The following is a 16,550-nucleotide window of genomic DNA, read 5'->3' as shown; positions in this document are numbered from 1 at the left end:
CGTACTATTAATTGCCAGTTACAACCACATGTGATACTTTTGATATGAGACAATTATGTAATATTTATTCTCTTGCATTGAAATTTGATTCTGTTTTTATGTAATTTTAGATCACCAATTTGAGGAGGCAACATACTACAGCTCTGAAGAACCGGGTCAAGCGACGAAAACTATTTTTCTGGTCTCCATATTTCCAGTCACTGTGCTCCATCATCTATACCCCGAACAAAGAGGTCAGACGGCATCTGGAGGTGGGTACCGTCTGGTGGATTATGGTATCCCCGCACCCACGGGTTCCACGTCCGCCTAGGTTACTGCCTTGTGTCTCCAACATAGGGCCAGGACCTACGATGCCCACCTATGTGCCGCCGACTCATTAAACGCACACTTTCATTCATCCAGCAACTGGAGGAGGTTTGCCAACTTCCACCAGGGAGAACACAGACTCACTTTACTTGTCTGCGCACGCGCAGAAGTGAGCGGAGACCAGTTTCCATAGTAGCAAGAACGCTTGCCAGTGATAGGCTCTCTGTTTCAGTGTGTTCCCTCTGCGCTTGCGCATGGACACATAGAACGGCGCGAAGCGCCGGGAGCCGAGGCAGTGTCTCACACCATCTTGGCGTCCTCCGTTTCCACGTCCTTACCCGGTAACACACCATGCTGTATGTATGTTTCCGCCCCTCTCTTAAAGTATACCTGCACTTATGAACTGTCAATATTGCTAGAAGTGATCTTTTAATATATTGATGTTGATCACGCACCTGTGTGAGCAGTACCCTGCACGGGCACTTTATGTACTATATTTTCTTTCACCCACTTTGTACCTGATCTTAAATATGATCCTTTTTTATACTGTTTATATATGCTAATGATGGAAATCACATGTTGTACACTTCCTGTATAAATACTGTGTTGTTATCACTGGTGGTTGAGCTTGAGAAAGGCTGCAATCGGGCAGCTGAAACGTCGCTTCTGATGTCAGGTCAATAAATTCTTTTTTCACTGTACCTTTGGAGTGCTGCAGCATTTCTATTTTGGTGTGGATTTTTGTACATCCCTTCACCTGGGGTGTTTTTTCTGCTGGCACCCACTGCTTTGCATAATTTGGTTGAGCTGCTCCATTGTTTCTATTTATATATATATATATATATATATATATATATATATATATATATATATACACTACAGAGAACTCCATATCCTGGTCACAGCATTAAAACAAACATAAATTATGATTTAAAACAGGTAAATATGTTAATGACATGCATAATAAAAAAATATATATTGTAAAAATATAATTATAAAGTGTGAGAAGATAGTAAATATGTATGTGTATATATCCCTATAAAAATAAATAAACAAGGGATAAGGTATGTGTGCAAAATAAGTGCTACTGGAAAATATGATAATTAAGGGACCAATATGCTCCAAAAAGTGTAAAAGAAAAAAACAAGTCTAAAAAATGTATACCACAGGGGTGTGGGATGAGGGGTCAATTCAACCCACACTCCAATGGATGTGAATATGGGAAGGGAGTGAGAATGAAGTAAACATGCATATAAACAATGTGACAAACAGGGAGGGAGTGCCACACGTGAAAGTGCTGGTGAGGGACAGTGAAACATGTGAGAACAATACATTACCTGCGATAATGGTAGACCAAAAATTACCCATTGGTACAGATATAGTGTCAAAGTACTAAAGAGATTCGCCTAAGTAAAAATATACATCAAAAGTACAAAAGGGTTATAACAAAGGAGAATCACATATACCCAAATTTACTAAAATCGATACGACATAGATGCTCAAAATAACATATTTGTATTAAATACAGGTGGTGAAAAACGCAAACCCTATAAAATGACTAAAGAACTTACTGAAAAGGACATTGTGGTCACATCTACCATAGTAGATAATATTAAAATAACCCAGACACCTATGAATAGGAGCAGAGGTAGTAACATTAAGGAGAGGTCGGAGACATCTTAATATTCGATCGCCGAGGGAGGGACATAATAGTGGGGCTAAAAAAAGAAAAGAAATAGAGACAGTATGGATAAGAGTGAATACACGTTAAAAACTATTTAAAAAAAATAGTAAAACAACCTAAATCCGAAAAGAAGACATCTAATTGATGAAAAACCTAACTCCAAAAAATCAAATGTACAAGAATGGTGTATAACTATTGACCTCATTGAGTCCCTGAGGTGTCATTGTTCCAAGTTAAAAAATCCAATGTGTCTTACTTTGGGCAAGAGCTCAATTCCACAAAATCGAATGAGAGATGTATCGCAATTATGTTTCAATTTGAAATGGCGGGGGATGGTCTTTAGCCTCTGTATATCCACTTTCTCAGTTGCTGACTGAATATCACAGACATGTTCACGGATACGACGTCTCAGTTCTCGAGTTGTCATACCTATGTAGGTGAGATCACAAGGACATGTGGAAGCATAAATGACACCTCTAGTAGTGCAATTGATTGTGTGCCTAATCTCATAGCGTCTAGTCCTTGAGACATCCAAAAACTGGGTCACTATATCCATATTGCAACATGCTACACAGTGGCCACAAGCCGAGCTTCCCCATTTTAAATATGGGGGTCTCCTCTTTCGGTGCATAGTAGCTATGCACTAAAATGTCTTTCAAATTTTTTGCCCGACGGTAAGTAATCGCTGGTCTAGGCAATATGCACCAAGATAGTATTGAAGTAGTAAGACGTAAATACCAATGTTGTTTCCCAATATCTGCAACTTGAAAGTTGTTAGATAAAAAGTCGAGAATCCATCTCACCTGTTCAAGTTTCAGTACAACTTCTCTACTTGGATGCAGCAAGGAAATCCGTTCTTTACTCTTCGCTCTGAGGTAGGTCCGCTTAATACATCTATTACTGTATCCCCTTTCTTGGAACCTCTTCTTTAAAGGGGTACTCCACTGGAAAACATTTTCTTTAAAATCAACTGGTATCAGAAAGTTAAACAGATTTGTAAATTTATTTTATTAAAAAATCCCAATCCTTCCAGTTCTTATCAGCTGCTATATAATCCACAGGAAATTATTTTCTTTTTGAATTTCCTTTCTGCCTGACCACGAGCGCTCTCTGCTGACACCTCTGTCCATATTAGGAACTGTTCAGCCCAAGAGAGGTTTGCTATGGGGATTTGCCCCTAGTCTGGACAGTTCCTAAAATGGACAGAGGTGTCAGCAGATAGCACTTGTGGTCAGGCAGAAAGGAAATTCAAAAAGAAAAGAACTTCCTGTGGAACATACAGCAGCGGATAAGTACTGGAAAGATTGGGATTTATTAATAGAAGTAATTTACAAATAAGTAATTTCAAATAAGTAATTTAGAATAAAGTATAATCACTCCTCAAATATATATTTTTTTATCCCTACTGAAGAAAGGGTCGAGCTAATACTGGCTATAGCACCCTGAAACGCGTCTAGGCTATTGATTTTAATCCTATAAGGCACTATAGCATCACTTGGACTTAAACCTAATGTGAACACGGCACAGCAGTATTTGCTGATTCAGACAAATTAACTTGGATACCTGTCTCTTGCACCATTGGTCCGATCCGAGTCTTTGAACTGCCTCGCTGACCTGCTGAGAGCGAACTATCCCCGCCAGGATTTTATCCACCACGAGGGACGCCCCGATATACCAACACTGCACCTGCTTGTTCACCGCAGAGGGGGAGTACGGCTGGTACACAAACGCGCTATGCCAAGCGCACCTGTTACGCCGAGCGCTCCGGGTCCCCGCTCCTCCCCGGAGCGCTCGCTACACTCTCGCTACTGCAGCGCTCCGGTCAGATCCACTGACCCGGTGCGCTGCGATACCGCCTCCAGCCGGGATGCGATTCGCGATGCGGGTGGCGCCCGCTCGCGATGCGCACCCCGGCTCCCGTACCTGACTCGCTCTCCGTCGGTCCTGTCCCGGCGCGCGCGGCCCCGCTCCCTAGTGCGCGCGCGCGCCGGGTCTCTGCGATTTAAAGGGCCACTGCGCCGCTGATTGGCGCAGTGGTTCTAATTAGTGTGTTCAGCTGTGCACTCCCTATTTATACCTCACTTCCCCTGCACTCCCTCGCCGGATCTTGTTGCCATTGTGCCAGTGAAAGCGTTTCCTTGTGTGTTCCTAGCCTGTGTTCCAGACCTCCTGCCGTTGCCCCTGACTACGATCCTTGCTGCCTGCCCTGACCTTCTGCTACGTCCGACCTTGCTTCTGTCTACTCCCTTGTACCGCGCCTATCTTCAGCAGTCAGAGAGGTTGAGCCGTTGCTAGTGGATACGACCTGGTCACTACCGCCGCAGCAAGTCCATCCCGCTTTGCGGCGGGCTCTGGTGAAAACCAGTAGTGACTTAGAACCGGTCCACTAGCACGGTCCACGCCAATCCCTCTCTGGCACAGAGGATCCACCTCCTGCCAGCCGGCATCGTGACAGTAGATCCGGCCATGGATCCCGCTGAAGTTCCTCTGCCAGTTGTCGCTGACCTCACCACGGTGGTCGCCCAGCAGTCACAACAGATAGCGCAACAAGGCCACCAGCTGTCTCAACTGACCGTGATGCTACAGCAGCTACTACCACAGCTTCAGCAATCATCTCCTCCGCCAGCTCCTGCACCTCCTCCGCAGCGAGTGGCCGCTTCAGGCCTACGACTATCCTTGCCGGATAAATTTGATGGGGACTCTAAATTTTGCCGTGGCTTTCTTTCTCAATGTTCCCTGCACTTGGAGATGATGTCGGACCAGTTTCCTACTGAAAGGTCTAAGGTGGCTTTCGTAGTCAGCCTTCTGTCTGGAAAAGCTCTGTCATGGGCCACACCGCTCTGGGACCGCAATGACCCCGTCACTGCCTCTGTACACTCCTTCTTCTCGGAAATTCGAAGTGTCTTTGAGGAACCTGCCCGAGCCTCTTCTGCTGAGACTGCCCTGTTGAACCTGGTCCAGGGTAATTCTTCCGTTGGCGAGTACGCCGTACAATTCCGTACTCTTGCTTCAGAACTATCCTGGAATAATGAGGCCCTCTGCGCGACCTTTAAAAAAGGCCTATCCAGCAACATTAAAGATGTTCTGGCCGCACGAGAAATCCCTGCTAACCTACATGAACTCATTCATCTAGCCACTCGCATTGACATGCGTTTTTCCGAAAGGCGTCAGGAGCTCCGCCAGGATATGGACTTTGTTCGCACGAGGCGTTTTTTCTCCCCGGCTCCTCTCTCCTCTGGTCCCCTGCAATCCGTTCCTGTGCCTCCCGCCGTGGAGGCTATGCAGGTCGACCGGTCTCGCCTGACACCTCAAGAGAGGACACGACGCCGCATGGAGAATCTCTGCCTGTACTGTGCCGGTACCGAACACTTCTTGAAGGATTGTCCTATCCGTCCTCCCCGCCTGGAAAGACGTACGCTGACTCCGCACAAAGGTGAGACAGTCCTTGATGTCAACTCTGCTTCTCCACGTCTTACTGTGCCTGTGCGGATATCTGCCTCTACCTTCTCCTTCTCTACTATGGCTTTCCTGGATTCTGGATCTGCAGGAAATTTTATTTTGGCCTCTCTCGTCAACAGGTTCAACATCCCGGTGACCAGTCTCGCCAGACCCCTCTACATCAATTGTGTTAACAATGAAAGATTGGACTGTACCATACGTTTCCGCACGGAGCCCCTCCTAATGTGCATCGGACCTCATCACGAGAAAATTGAGTTTTTGGTCCTCCCCAATTGCACTTCCGAAATTCTCCTTGGACTACCCCGGCTTCAACACCATTCCCCAACCCTGGATTGGTCCACTGGGGAGATCAAGAGTTGGGGCCCCTCTTGTTTCAAGGACTGCCTTAAACCGGTTCCCAGTACTCCTTGCCGTGACTCTGTGGTTCCCCCTGTAACCGGTCTCCCTAAGGCCTATATGGACTTTGCGGATGTTTTTTGCAAAAAACAAGCTGAGACTCTACCTCCTCACAGGCCTTATGACTGTCCTATTGACCTCCTCCCGGGCACTACTCCACCCCGGGGCAGAATTTATCCTCTCTCTGCCCCAGAGACTCTTGCTATGTCTGAGTACATCCAGGAAAATTTAAAAAAGGGCTTTATCCGCAAATCCTCCTCTCCTGCCGGAGCCGGATTTTTCTTTGTGTCCAAAAAAGATGGCTCCCTACGTCCTTGCATTGACTACCGCGGTCTTAATAAAATCACGGTAAAGAACCGCTACCCCCTACCTCTCATCTCTGAACTCTTTGATCGCCTCCAAGGTGCCCACATCTTTACCAAACTGGACTTAAGAGGTGCTTATAATCTCATCCGCATCAGAGAGGGGGATGAATGGAAAACGGCATTTAACACTAGAGATGGACACTTTGAGTATCTGGTCATGCCCTTTGGCCTGTGCAACGCCCCTGCCGTCTTCCAAGACTTTGTTAATGAAATTTTTCGTGATCTCTTATATTCCTGTGTTGTTGTATATCTGGACGATATCCTGATTTTTTCTGCCAATCTAGAAGAACACCGCCAGCATGTCCGCATGGTTCTTCAGAGACTTCGTGACAATCAACTTTATGCCAAAATGGAGAAATGTCTGTTTGAATGCCAATCTCTTCCTTTCCTAGGATACTTGGTCTCTGGCCAGGGACTACAAATGGATCCAGACAAACTCTCTGCCGTCTTAGATTGGCCACGCCCCTCCGGACTCCGTGCTATCCAACGTTTTTTGGGGTTCGCCAATTATTACAGACAATTTATTCCACATTTTTCCACCATTGTGGCTCCTATCGTGGCTTTAACCAAAAAGAATGCCAATCCTAAGTCATGGCCTCCTCAAGCGGAAGACGCCTTTAAACAGCTCAAGTCTGCCTTTTCTTCGGCTCCAGTGCTCTCCAGACCTGACCCATCTAAACCCTTCCTATTGGAGGTTGATGCCTCCTCAGTAGGAGCTGGAGCGGTCCTTCTACAAAAAAATTCTTCCGGGCATGCTGTTACTTGTGGGTTTTTTTCTAGGACCTTCTCTCCGGCGGAGAGGAACTACTCCATCGGGGATCGAGAGCTTCTAGCCATTAAATTAGCACTTGAGGAATGGAGGCATCTGCTGGAGGGATCAAGATTTCCAGTTATTATTTACACCGATCACAAGAACCTCTCCTATCTCCAGTCTGCCCAACGGCTGAATCCTCGCCAGGCCAGGTGGTCTCTGTTCTTTGCCCGATTTAATTTTGAAATTCACTTTCGGCCTGCCGATAAGAACATTAGGGCCGATGCTCTCTCTCGTTCCTCGGATGCCTCGGAAGTAGAGCTCTCTCCGCAACACATCATTCCTCCTGACTGCCTGATCTCCACTTCTCCAGCCTCCATCAGGCAAACTCCTCCAGGGAAGACCTTCGTCTCTCCACGCCAACGCCTCGGAATCCTCAAATGGGGTCACTCCTCCCATCTCGCAGGTCATGCGGGCATCAAGAAATCCGTGCAACTCATCTCTCGTTTCTATTGGTGGCCGACTCTGGAGACGGATGTTGTGGATTTTGTGCGAGCCTGCACTGTCTGTGCCCGGGATAAGACTCCTCGCCAGAAGCCCGCTGGTCTTCTTCATCCTCTGCCTGTCCCCGAACAGCCTTGGTCTCTGATTGGTATGGACTTTATTACAGACTTACCCCCATCCCGTGGCAACACTGTTGTTTGGGTGGTCGTTGATCGATTCTCCAAGATGGCACATTTCATCCCTCTTCCTGGTCTTCCTTCAGCGCCTCAGTTGGCTAAACAATTTTTTGTACACATTTTTCGTCTTCACGGGTTGCCCACGCAGATCGTCTCGGATAGAGGCATCCAATTCGTGTCAAAATTCTGGAGGGCTCTCTGTAAACAACTCAAGATTAAATTAAACTTTTCTTCTGCATATCATCCTCAATCCAATGGGCAAGTAGAAAGAATTAACCAGGTCCTGGGTGATTATTTACGGCATTTTGTTTCCTCCCGCCAGGATGACTGGGCAGATCTTCTACCATGGGCCGAATTCTCGTATAACTTCAGAGTCTCTGAATCTTCCTCCAAATCCCCATTTTTCGTGGTGTACGGCCGTCACCCTCTTCCCCCCCTCCCTACTCCCTTGCCCTCTGGTTTGCCCGCTGTGGATGAAATATCTCGTGATCTTTCCACCATATGGAAAAAGACCCAAAATTCTCTCTTACAGGCTTCATCACGCATGAAGAAGTTTGCTGATAAGAAAAGAAGAGCTCCCCCCATTTTTTCTCCTGGAGACAAGGTATGGCTCTCCGCTAAATATGTCCGCTTCCGTGTCCCTAGCTACAAATTGGGACCACGCTATCTTGGTCCTTTCAAAATTTTGTGCCAGATTAATCCTGTCTCTTACAAACTTCTTCTTCCTCCTTCTCTTCGTATTCCTAATGCCTTTCACGTTTCTCTTCTTAAACCACTCATCATCAACCGTTTCTCTCCCAAACTTGTTTCTCCCACTCCTGTTTCCGGCTCCTCGGACATCTTCTCCGTAAAGGAGATACTGGCCTCCAAGAAGGTCAGAGGGAAAACTTTTTTTTTGGTCGATTGGGAGGGTTGTGGTCCTGAAGAGAGATCCTGGGAACCTGAGGACAATATCCTAGACAAAAGTCTGCTCCTCAGGTTCTCAGGCTCTAAGAAGAGGGGGAGACCCAAGGGGGGGGGGTACTGTTACGCCGAGCGCTCCGGGTCCCCGCTCCTCCCCGGAGCGCTCGCTACACTCTCGCTACTGCAGCGCTCCGGTCAGATCCACTGACCCGGTGCGCTGCGATACCGCCTCCAGCCGGGATGCGATTCGCGATGCGGGTGGCGCCCGCTCGCGATGCGCACCCCGGCTCCCGTACCTGACTCGCTCTCCGTCGGTCCTGTCCCGGCGCGCGCGGCCCGCTCCCTAGGGCGCGCGCGCGCCGGGTCTCTGCGATTTAAAGGGCCACTGCGCCGCTGATTGGCGCAGTGGTTCTAATTAGTGTGTTCACCTGTTCACTCCCTATTTATACCTCACTTCCCCTGCACTCCCTCGCCGGATCTTGTTGCCATTGTGCCAGTGAAAGCGTTTCCTTGTGTGTTCCTAGCCTGTGTTCCAGACCTCCTGCCGTTGCCCCTGACTACGATCCTTGCTGCCTGCCCTGACCTTCTGCTACGTCCGACCTTGCTTCTGTCTACTCCCTTGTACCGTGCCTATCTTCAGCAGTCAGAGAGGTTGAGCCATTGCTAGTGGATACGACCTGGTCACTACCGCCGCAGCAAGTCCATCCCGCTTTGCGGCGGGCTCTGGTGAAAACCAGTAGTGACTTAGAACCGGTCCACTAGCACGGTCCACGCCAATCCCTCTCTGGCACAGAGGATCCACCTCCTGCCAGCCGGCATCGTGACAGCACCCCTGAAATAGTGACAGCCCTAACATCGCTGCCCGCACTATTACAGCAAACCATTACAGCAGCATTCATCTGGCAGTCCCAGGACTTGGTGAGATCGCAACATTAACGTCAGTGATACATTTGTTTAAATCAGTGACAGTTTGATACACAGACTGATATTTTGTTATGTATTGGAATTACAGCAGTCCTTTGATTTCAGCTGAGACAGTACCACATATACATCTATACTAAATTTCTTTTGGACATACCACCTATTGTTTGCAGGTACATTGAACTGTCAGTTGCTGAACCACTAGGTTGCGGAGTATTGGATTGATGCTATTTTTGTAATTTTTATAGGGCCCAGTGGTGGTATTTTCCTATATTTAGTGCCAGGGTATTTTATACTGTTATTTTATGTAAAATAAATTTACAAATATAAAAAACTTTTCTGAAATTCTTGAAGTGTCATTAGGTGAAATCTTTGAGGAGTTATTACACTTTATTCTATTTTGATACTGTTTCGGCCGGTGGGTTTCCGGTAGATTTTTGGTTGTTTTTTAATTTACAAATCTGTTTAACTTTCTGGCACCAGTTGATTTGAAAGAAAATGTTTTCCAATGGAGTACCCCTTTAAATCCATAGCCAGGGCCTCGAAATTCTCATCTGTGGAGCACAAACATTGTCAGAATCCGGGCTGGTAGCAGGAAGGGCACTGGAGTGGATCCTCTGTGTAAGAGAGGCAATGGAGTGGGCCGTACCAGGGGAATGGAATCTAAGAGGTTACTGGTTTTCACCAGAGCCCATCGCAAAGCGGGATGGACTTGCTGCGGCAGGTAACCCCCAGGTCGTTCCAACCGATAGCGACTCAACCTCAATGACAGCTGAGACAGGCGCGGTACACAAGGACAAGGCAAGGCAAGGTCAGACATAGCAGAAGGTCAAGGCAGGCGGCAATGTTTGTAGTCGGGGCAACGGCAAGGGGTCTGGATACACAGGCTAGGGAACACACGAAAACGCTTTCTCAGGGCACAAGGCAACAAAATCCGGCAAGGACAGGAAGGGGAAGTGGGATTCTATAGTATGGGGAGTGATTGGAACTGATTGGGCCAGGCACCAATTAATGGTGCACTGGCCCTTTAAATCTGAGAGACCGCTCTCTAGGGCGCGCACGCGCTGGGACTGAGCAGGAGGACGGGGCAGGTGAGAGGAACGGGATGCGACCCACGGGCATCCCCGCCGGGGGACACAGAGCAGCGCTCCCGGTCAGCGAGTCTGACCGGGGCACTGCAAGCAAGATCAGAAGGCCGCGCCCCCTCTTTTTAGAACCCAAAAATTTATAAATGAGTTCCTTGTCCAGGATATTGGCTTCTGGTTCCCAAGACCTCTCTTCGGGGCCACAATTCTCCCGATCAACAAGAATTTTTTTTTTTTACCTCGGATGACCTTGGAGGAGAGGATCTCTTTCACCGAGAAGACATCAGTGGACCCAGTGACAGGAAAAGGAGCGGTGACCTTGGAGGAATAACGGTTAAGTATGAGGGGTTTGAGAAGGGAGCCATGACAAGAGTTAGGAATACGAAGAGAGGGAGGAAGATGGAGCTTGTAGGAGACGGAATTAATTTGATTTTTGATTTTAAAAGGCCCGAGGTAACGAGGGCCCAGCTTGTAGCTAGGGACCCGGAACCCAATGTATTTGGCAGAGAGCCACACTTTGTCACCAGGGGCAAAGAAAGGATGAGTTTTTCTCTTTTTATCCACATGTCTCTTCATGCGAGATGAGGCCAGTGAGAGCGACTTTTGAGTCTCCTTCCAGATAGATGAGAAGTCCTGAGTTAATTCATCCACGGCAGGAGCTCCAGATAAAATGGGAAGGGGGGGCAGCGAGTGACGGCCGTACACCACAAAAAATGGAGATTTGGCGGAAGACTCAGAATTCTTGAAATTGTACGAAAATTCGGCCCAGGGCAGCTGATCAACCCAATCATCTTGACGGGAGGAGACAAAATGTCGCAGGTAGTCACCAAGAATTTGATTCACCCTCTCCACTTGTCCATTGGATTGGGGGTGATAGGCGGACGATATGTGTGGGAAGCCCGTGGAGGCGAAAAATCTGCAGAAAAAAATGCTTTGCCAACTGTGGTGCAGAAGGAAGGCCAGGAAGCGGGACAAAATGAGCCATTTTGGAAAAACATCAACGACCACCCAAATGAGTGTTGCCATGAGATGAAGGAAGGTCCGTGATGAAGTCCATGGCTATGTGGGACCATGGCTGTTCAGGCACCGGCAGGGGGTAGAGAAGACCTGCAGGCTTTTTTATTTAGAGTTTTATCACATGCACATACTGTACAGGCCTGTACGAAATCAGTCACATCTTTTTCCAGGGAAGACCACCAGTATTGTCTGGAAATCAACTATATGGATTTTTTAATTCCAGCGTGAAAATTGAAGCTGGCAAAGAACAATGACCCCCTGGAATGGCGAGGATTTAAACGCTGGGCGTACTGAAGATAGGACAAATTTTTATGGTCAGTGTAGATGGTGATAGGGTGAAGGGACCCTTCCAGGAGATGTCTCCACTCTTCAAGTGCCAACTTCATGGCCAACAGTTCACGGTCTCCTATGGTATAGTTCTTTTCAGGAGGAGAAAAAGTTTTGGAGAAAAAAACGCAAGTGACGTTTTTTCCTTTAGCGGTTCTTTGAAGAAGGACGGCCCCGGCTCCTATCGAGGAGGTGTCAACCTCAAGGAAGAAAGGCTTCAGTGGATCTGGCCTAGATAAGACTGGTGCAGAAGCGAAGGCGGCCTTAAGGCAAGTAAAAGCTTCATCCGCTTGGGAAGGCCAGGACTTCAGATTTGCGCTTTTCTTCGTCAGTGCCACAATAGGGGCAACGATGGTGGAGAAGTGGGGAATGAACTGACGATAGTAGTTGGCGAATCCGAGGAAGCGCTGGATAGCACGAAGTCCAGAGGGGTGTGGCCAATCCAAGACCGTGGAAAGCTTGTCAGGATCCATTTGAAGACCCTGTCCAGAGACCAGGTATCCCAGGAAAGGAAGACAACTACGTTCAAAAAGGCATTTTTCTAATTTGGCGTAAAGATGGTTTACACGAAGGCGCTGGAGTACTTGACGGACATGGAGCCGGTGTTCCTCAAGGTTGGAGGAAAAAATTAGGATGCCATCTAGATAGACCACTACGCAGGTATACAGTAAGTCCCGAAAGATTTCGTTGACAAAATCTTGAAAAACTGCAGGGGCATTGCAAAGTCCGAATGGCATGACGAGATATTCGAAGTGGCCATCTCTGGTATTAAAAGCGGTTTTCTACTCATCTCCTTCACAAATTCTGATGAGGTTATAGGCGCCCCTGAGGTCAAGCTTTGTAAAAACTTTTGCTCCGCGCAGACAGTCAAAGAGCTCAGAGATGAGAGGCAGAGGGTAGCGGTTCTTTACTGTAATTTTATTGAGGCCGCTATAGTCTATGCAGGGGCGTAGTGATCCATCCTTCTTGGCAACGTAGAAGAACCCTGCTCCGGCTGGTGAAGAAGACTTCCTAATGAAACCTCTCTTAAGATTTTCCTGAATGTATTCAGACATGGCCCTGGTTTCAGGAGCGGAGAGAGGATAGATTCTGCCATGGGGCGGAGTGGTGCCTGGAAGCAAGTCAATAGGACAGTCGTAGGGAATGTGGAGGCAAGACCTCCGCTTGCTTTATACCAAAGACATCAGCAAAGTCCTGGTAGACCTTAGGAAGGCCAGGAAATGGAGTAGCGATGGGAACTTGGCTGATGGGTACAGACTTAAGGCAAAGTTTGTGGCAGGAAGCGCCCCAGGACTTAATGTCCCCAGTGGTCCAATCAAGGGTAGGAGTGTGACGCTGGGCAAACCAAGCAGGTACAATTTGGCAAAACAAAGAATTCAATCTTTTCTTGGTGGAGAATTCCAACGGTCATGAGCAAGGGTTCAGTAACGCACGGTGCAGTCCAGATTCTCTCCGTTTACTGATGAGATGTAGAAGGGTTTGATGAGACGAGTAACAGGAATGTTAAATCTGTTGATGAACGAGGCTTCAATAAAATTTCCTGCAGAACCAGAGTCCAGGAAGGCCACCGCAGAGAAGGAGGAGTTAGTGGATCGAGGAATCTGCACTGGAATAGTCAGGGGTGGAGAGGAGGAATTCACACCTAGTAATGCCTCTCCCACGTTAACTAGGTGCGAGCGTTTCCTTGACGCGGAGGGCGAATAGGGCAGTCTTTAAGGAAATGTTCAGTACTGGCACAGTACAAGCAGAGATTTCCATTTCTGTGGCGAGTCCTCTCTTCTTGGGTCAGGTGAGACCGGTCCACTTGCATAGCCTCCTCGGCGGGAGGCACAGGGGTAGGTTGCAGAGGACTCTGGAAGAGAGGTGCCAAGCGAGAAAACCGCCTGGTGTAAACAAGATCCTTTTCCTGGCGAAGCTCCTGGCGTCTTTCAGAGAAACGCATATCGATGCGAGTGGCCAAATGGATGAGTTCAGACAGGGTAGCAGGAATTTCTTGTGTGGCCAGAACATCTTTGATGTGGCTGGATAAACCTTTCTTGAAGGTCGCGCAGAGGGCCTCATTGTTCGAAGCTAGCTCAGAGGCGAGGGTGCGGAACTGGATGGCATATTCGCCCACTGAAGAGCTCCCTTGGACGAGATTCAGAAGAGCTGTCTTGGCAGAGGAAGCCCGGGCTGGCTCCTCGAAGACGCGTATTGCGTCTTCAGAGAAGAAGGACTGGACAGAAGCAGTGGCAGGATTGTTGCGGTCCCACAGCGGTGTGGCCCAGGACAATGCCTTTCCAGATAACAAACTGCCCATGAAAGCCACCTTAGACCGTTCTGTGGGGAGCTGGTCCCACATCATTTCGAGGTGCAGGGAACATTGGGACAGGAATCACCGGCACAACTTAGAGTCCCCATCAAATTTCTCCGGGAGAGACAAGCGGACTCTAGAGGTAGTTGCAGCAACTCAGAGTGGAGGAGATGCTGGAGCTGGCGGAGGAGATGGTTGACGCTGGGCTAGTAGAAGCTGCTGGAGCATGGCGGTCAACTGCATCAGCTGTTGTCCTTGTTGGGCGATCTACTGGGACTGCTGGGCAACAACGGTAGTGAGATCAGCAAGACTTGGCAGCGGCACCTCAGCGGGATCCATGGCCGGATCTACTGTCAGGATCCGGGCTGGTAGCAGGAAGGGCACTGGAGTGGATCCTCTGTGTCAGTGAGGCGATGGCGTGGGCCGTACCAGGGGAACAGAATCTAAGAGGTTACTGGTTTTCACCAGAGCCCGCCGCAAAGCGGGATGGACTTGCTGCGGCAGGTAACCCCCAGGTCGTTCCACCCGATAGTGACTCAACCTCACTGACAGCTGAGACAGGCGCGGTACACAAGGACAAGGCAAGCGAGGTCAGACGTAGCAGAAGGTCAAGGAAGGCGGCAAGGTTCCTAGTCAGGGGCAATGGCAAGGGGTCTGGATACACAGGCTAGGGAACACACAGAAACGCTTTCTCAGATCACAAGGCAACAAGATCCAGCAAGGACAGGAAGGGGAAGTGGGATTATATAGTGTGAGGAGTGATTGGAACTGATTGGGCCAGGCGCCAATTAATGGTGCACTGGCCCTTTAAAACAGAGAGACCCGGCGCGTGCGCGCCCTACAGGGCGGGGCCGCGTGCGCCGGGACTGAACAGGAGGACGGGGCAGGTGAGAGGAGCGGGATGCGACCCACGGGCAGGCACGTCCCGCCACGCGGATTGCATCCCCGCCAGGGGACACAGAGCAGCGCTCCCGGTCAGCGAATCTGACTGGGGCGCTGCAAGCAAGATCAGAACCCCGCGAGCACTCCAGGGGAGGAGCGGGACCCGGAGCGCTCGGCATTACAAATGTCTAGCTCTCAAAAACGAACCCATCAGGATATCTTTAATTAGATGAGATGGATGAGCTGATGATGTGTGCAGGACAGTATTTGCTGAGGTGCTTTTGCAATACAAATCTGTCTGGATATGCCCATGAATGTCAACCTGAATTTGTATATCTAAGAAGTCAATGACAGATTGTCTAGTTTTATATGTGAGACATATATTCTGATTATTGGCATTAAGACACCTCATGAACTCATCCAATTCTATCAGGGTCCTCTGCCAGATGAGCAACACATCCTCTATATACTGCCCCCATGAAATCACCTTGAGGAATAGCATCCAATGAAAAAAGGGTCCTTTCCTACAGCCCCAGGAAGAGATTGGCGTATGAGAGCGTGCAAGCCGCCCCCATTGTGGTCCCCTGGAGCTGAATGTAGAGGACCTCCTTAAAAATAAAGAAGTTATGCATCAGAGAAAAGGTAAGTACTTCCACCAATAGGAAACACCTTTCCTGATTCAAGCCACTCATTTCTAAAAATAATTTCATGGCTGATATCCCATCATTATGTTTTATGGACATATACAATGACTCTACGTCACATGTGACCAATAGCATATTTTGCTCAAAATGTACACCTTCCAATCATTTGAGGTCATCATTGGAATCTTTAATATAGGAGGGTAACTCCTCTACAAGTGGATTTAAATAAAAGTCAATTAACTTACAAATGGGTTCAGTAATGGAATTAGATCCAGGCACAATCAGAGGATGGGACTTTGAATTCTTGTGGATTTTCGGGAGTTAATAAATTGTTAGTACCCTGAGATGCTGACTCACCAAACCATTCATCTGGTTCTGTGATATAATTCCATTCTCTCTTGCTGATTCTAAAATTTGCAGTAATTCTGCCCTGTATTAGGTTAAAGGGTTAAAGGTAAGACACTGATAGCAAGTAGTGTCTCGCAGTTGCCTATACATTTCCCTATCGTACATAATAGATGGCCAAATTACTACATTCCCCCCGTTGTCCGATGACTTGATTACAACATATTTCCTTTCTTGGAATTCACGTGAAGCCGTGCATTGTAATCTAGTCAGATTGTCTTTGCCCCTCCTTTCTGTCAGGCACTTCAAATCCCTCGTCACATCTTTCACAAACAGCTCTATCTCGGGATATAGTGCTAGGGGTGGGGATTTTGTACTTTTGGGTAATAAATGCATCGGCTACCTGCCTGTTGGTTGTTCCTGTTCAGTAAGTAGTGCTTCCAAATCTTGTCATGTATTCCTCTCCATCTCAGTACTTAATTCTTGAGTAAC

The sequence above is a fragment of the Hyla sarda genome, chromosome 1, assembly GCF_029499605.1.
Source record: "Hyla sarda isolate aHylSar1 chromosome 1, aHylSar1.hap1, whole genome shotgun sequence".
In the NCBI taxonomy this organism is placed as follows: domain Eukaryota; kingdom Metazoa; phylum Chordata; class Amphibia; order Anura; family Hylidae; genus Hyla; species Hyla sarda.
Note: the sequence above shows the minus strand (reverse complement) of the source record.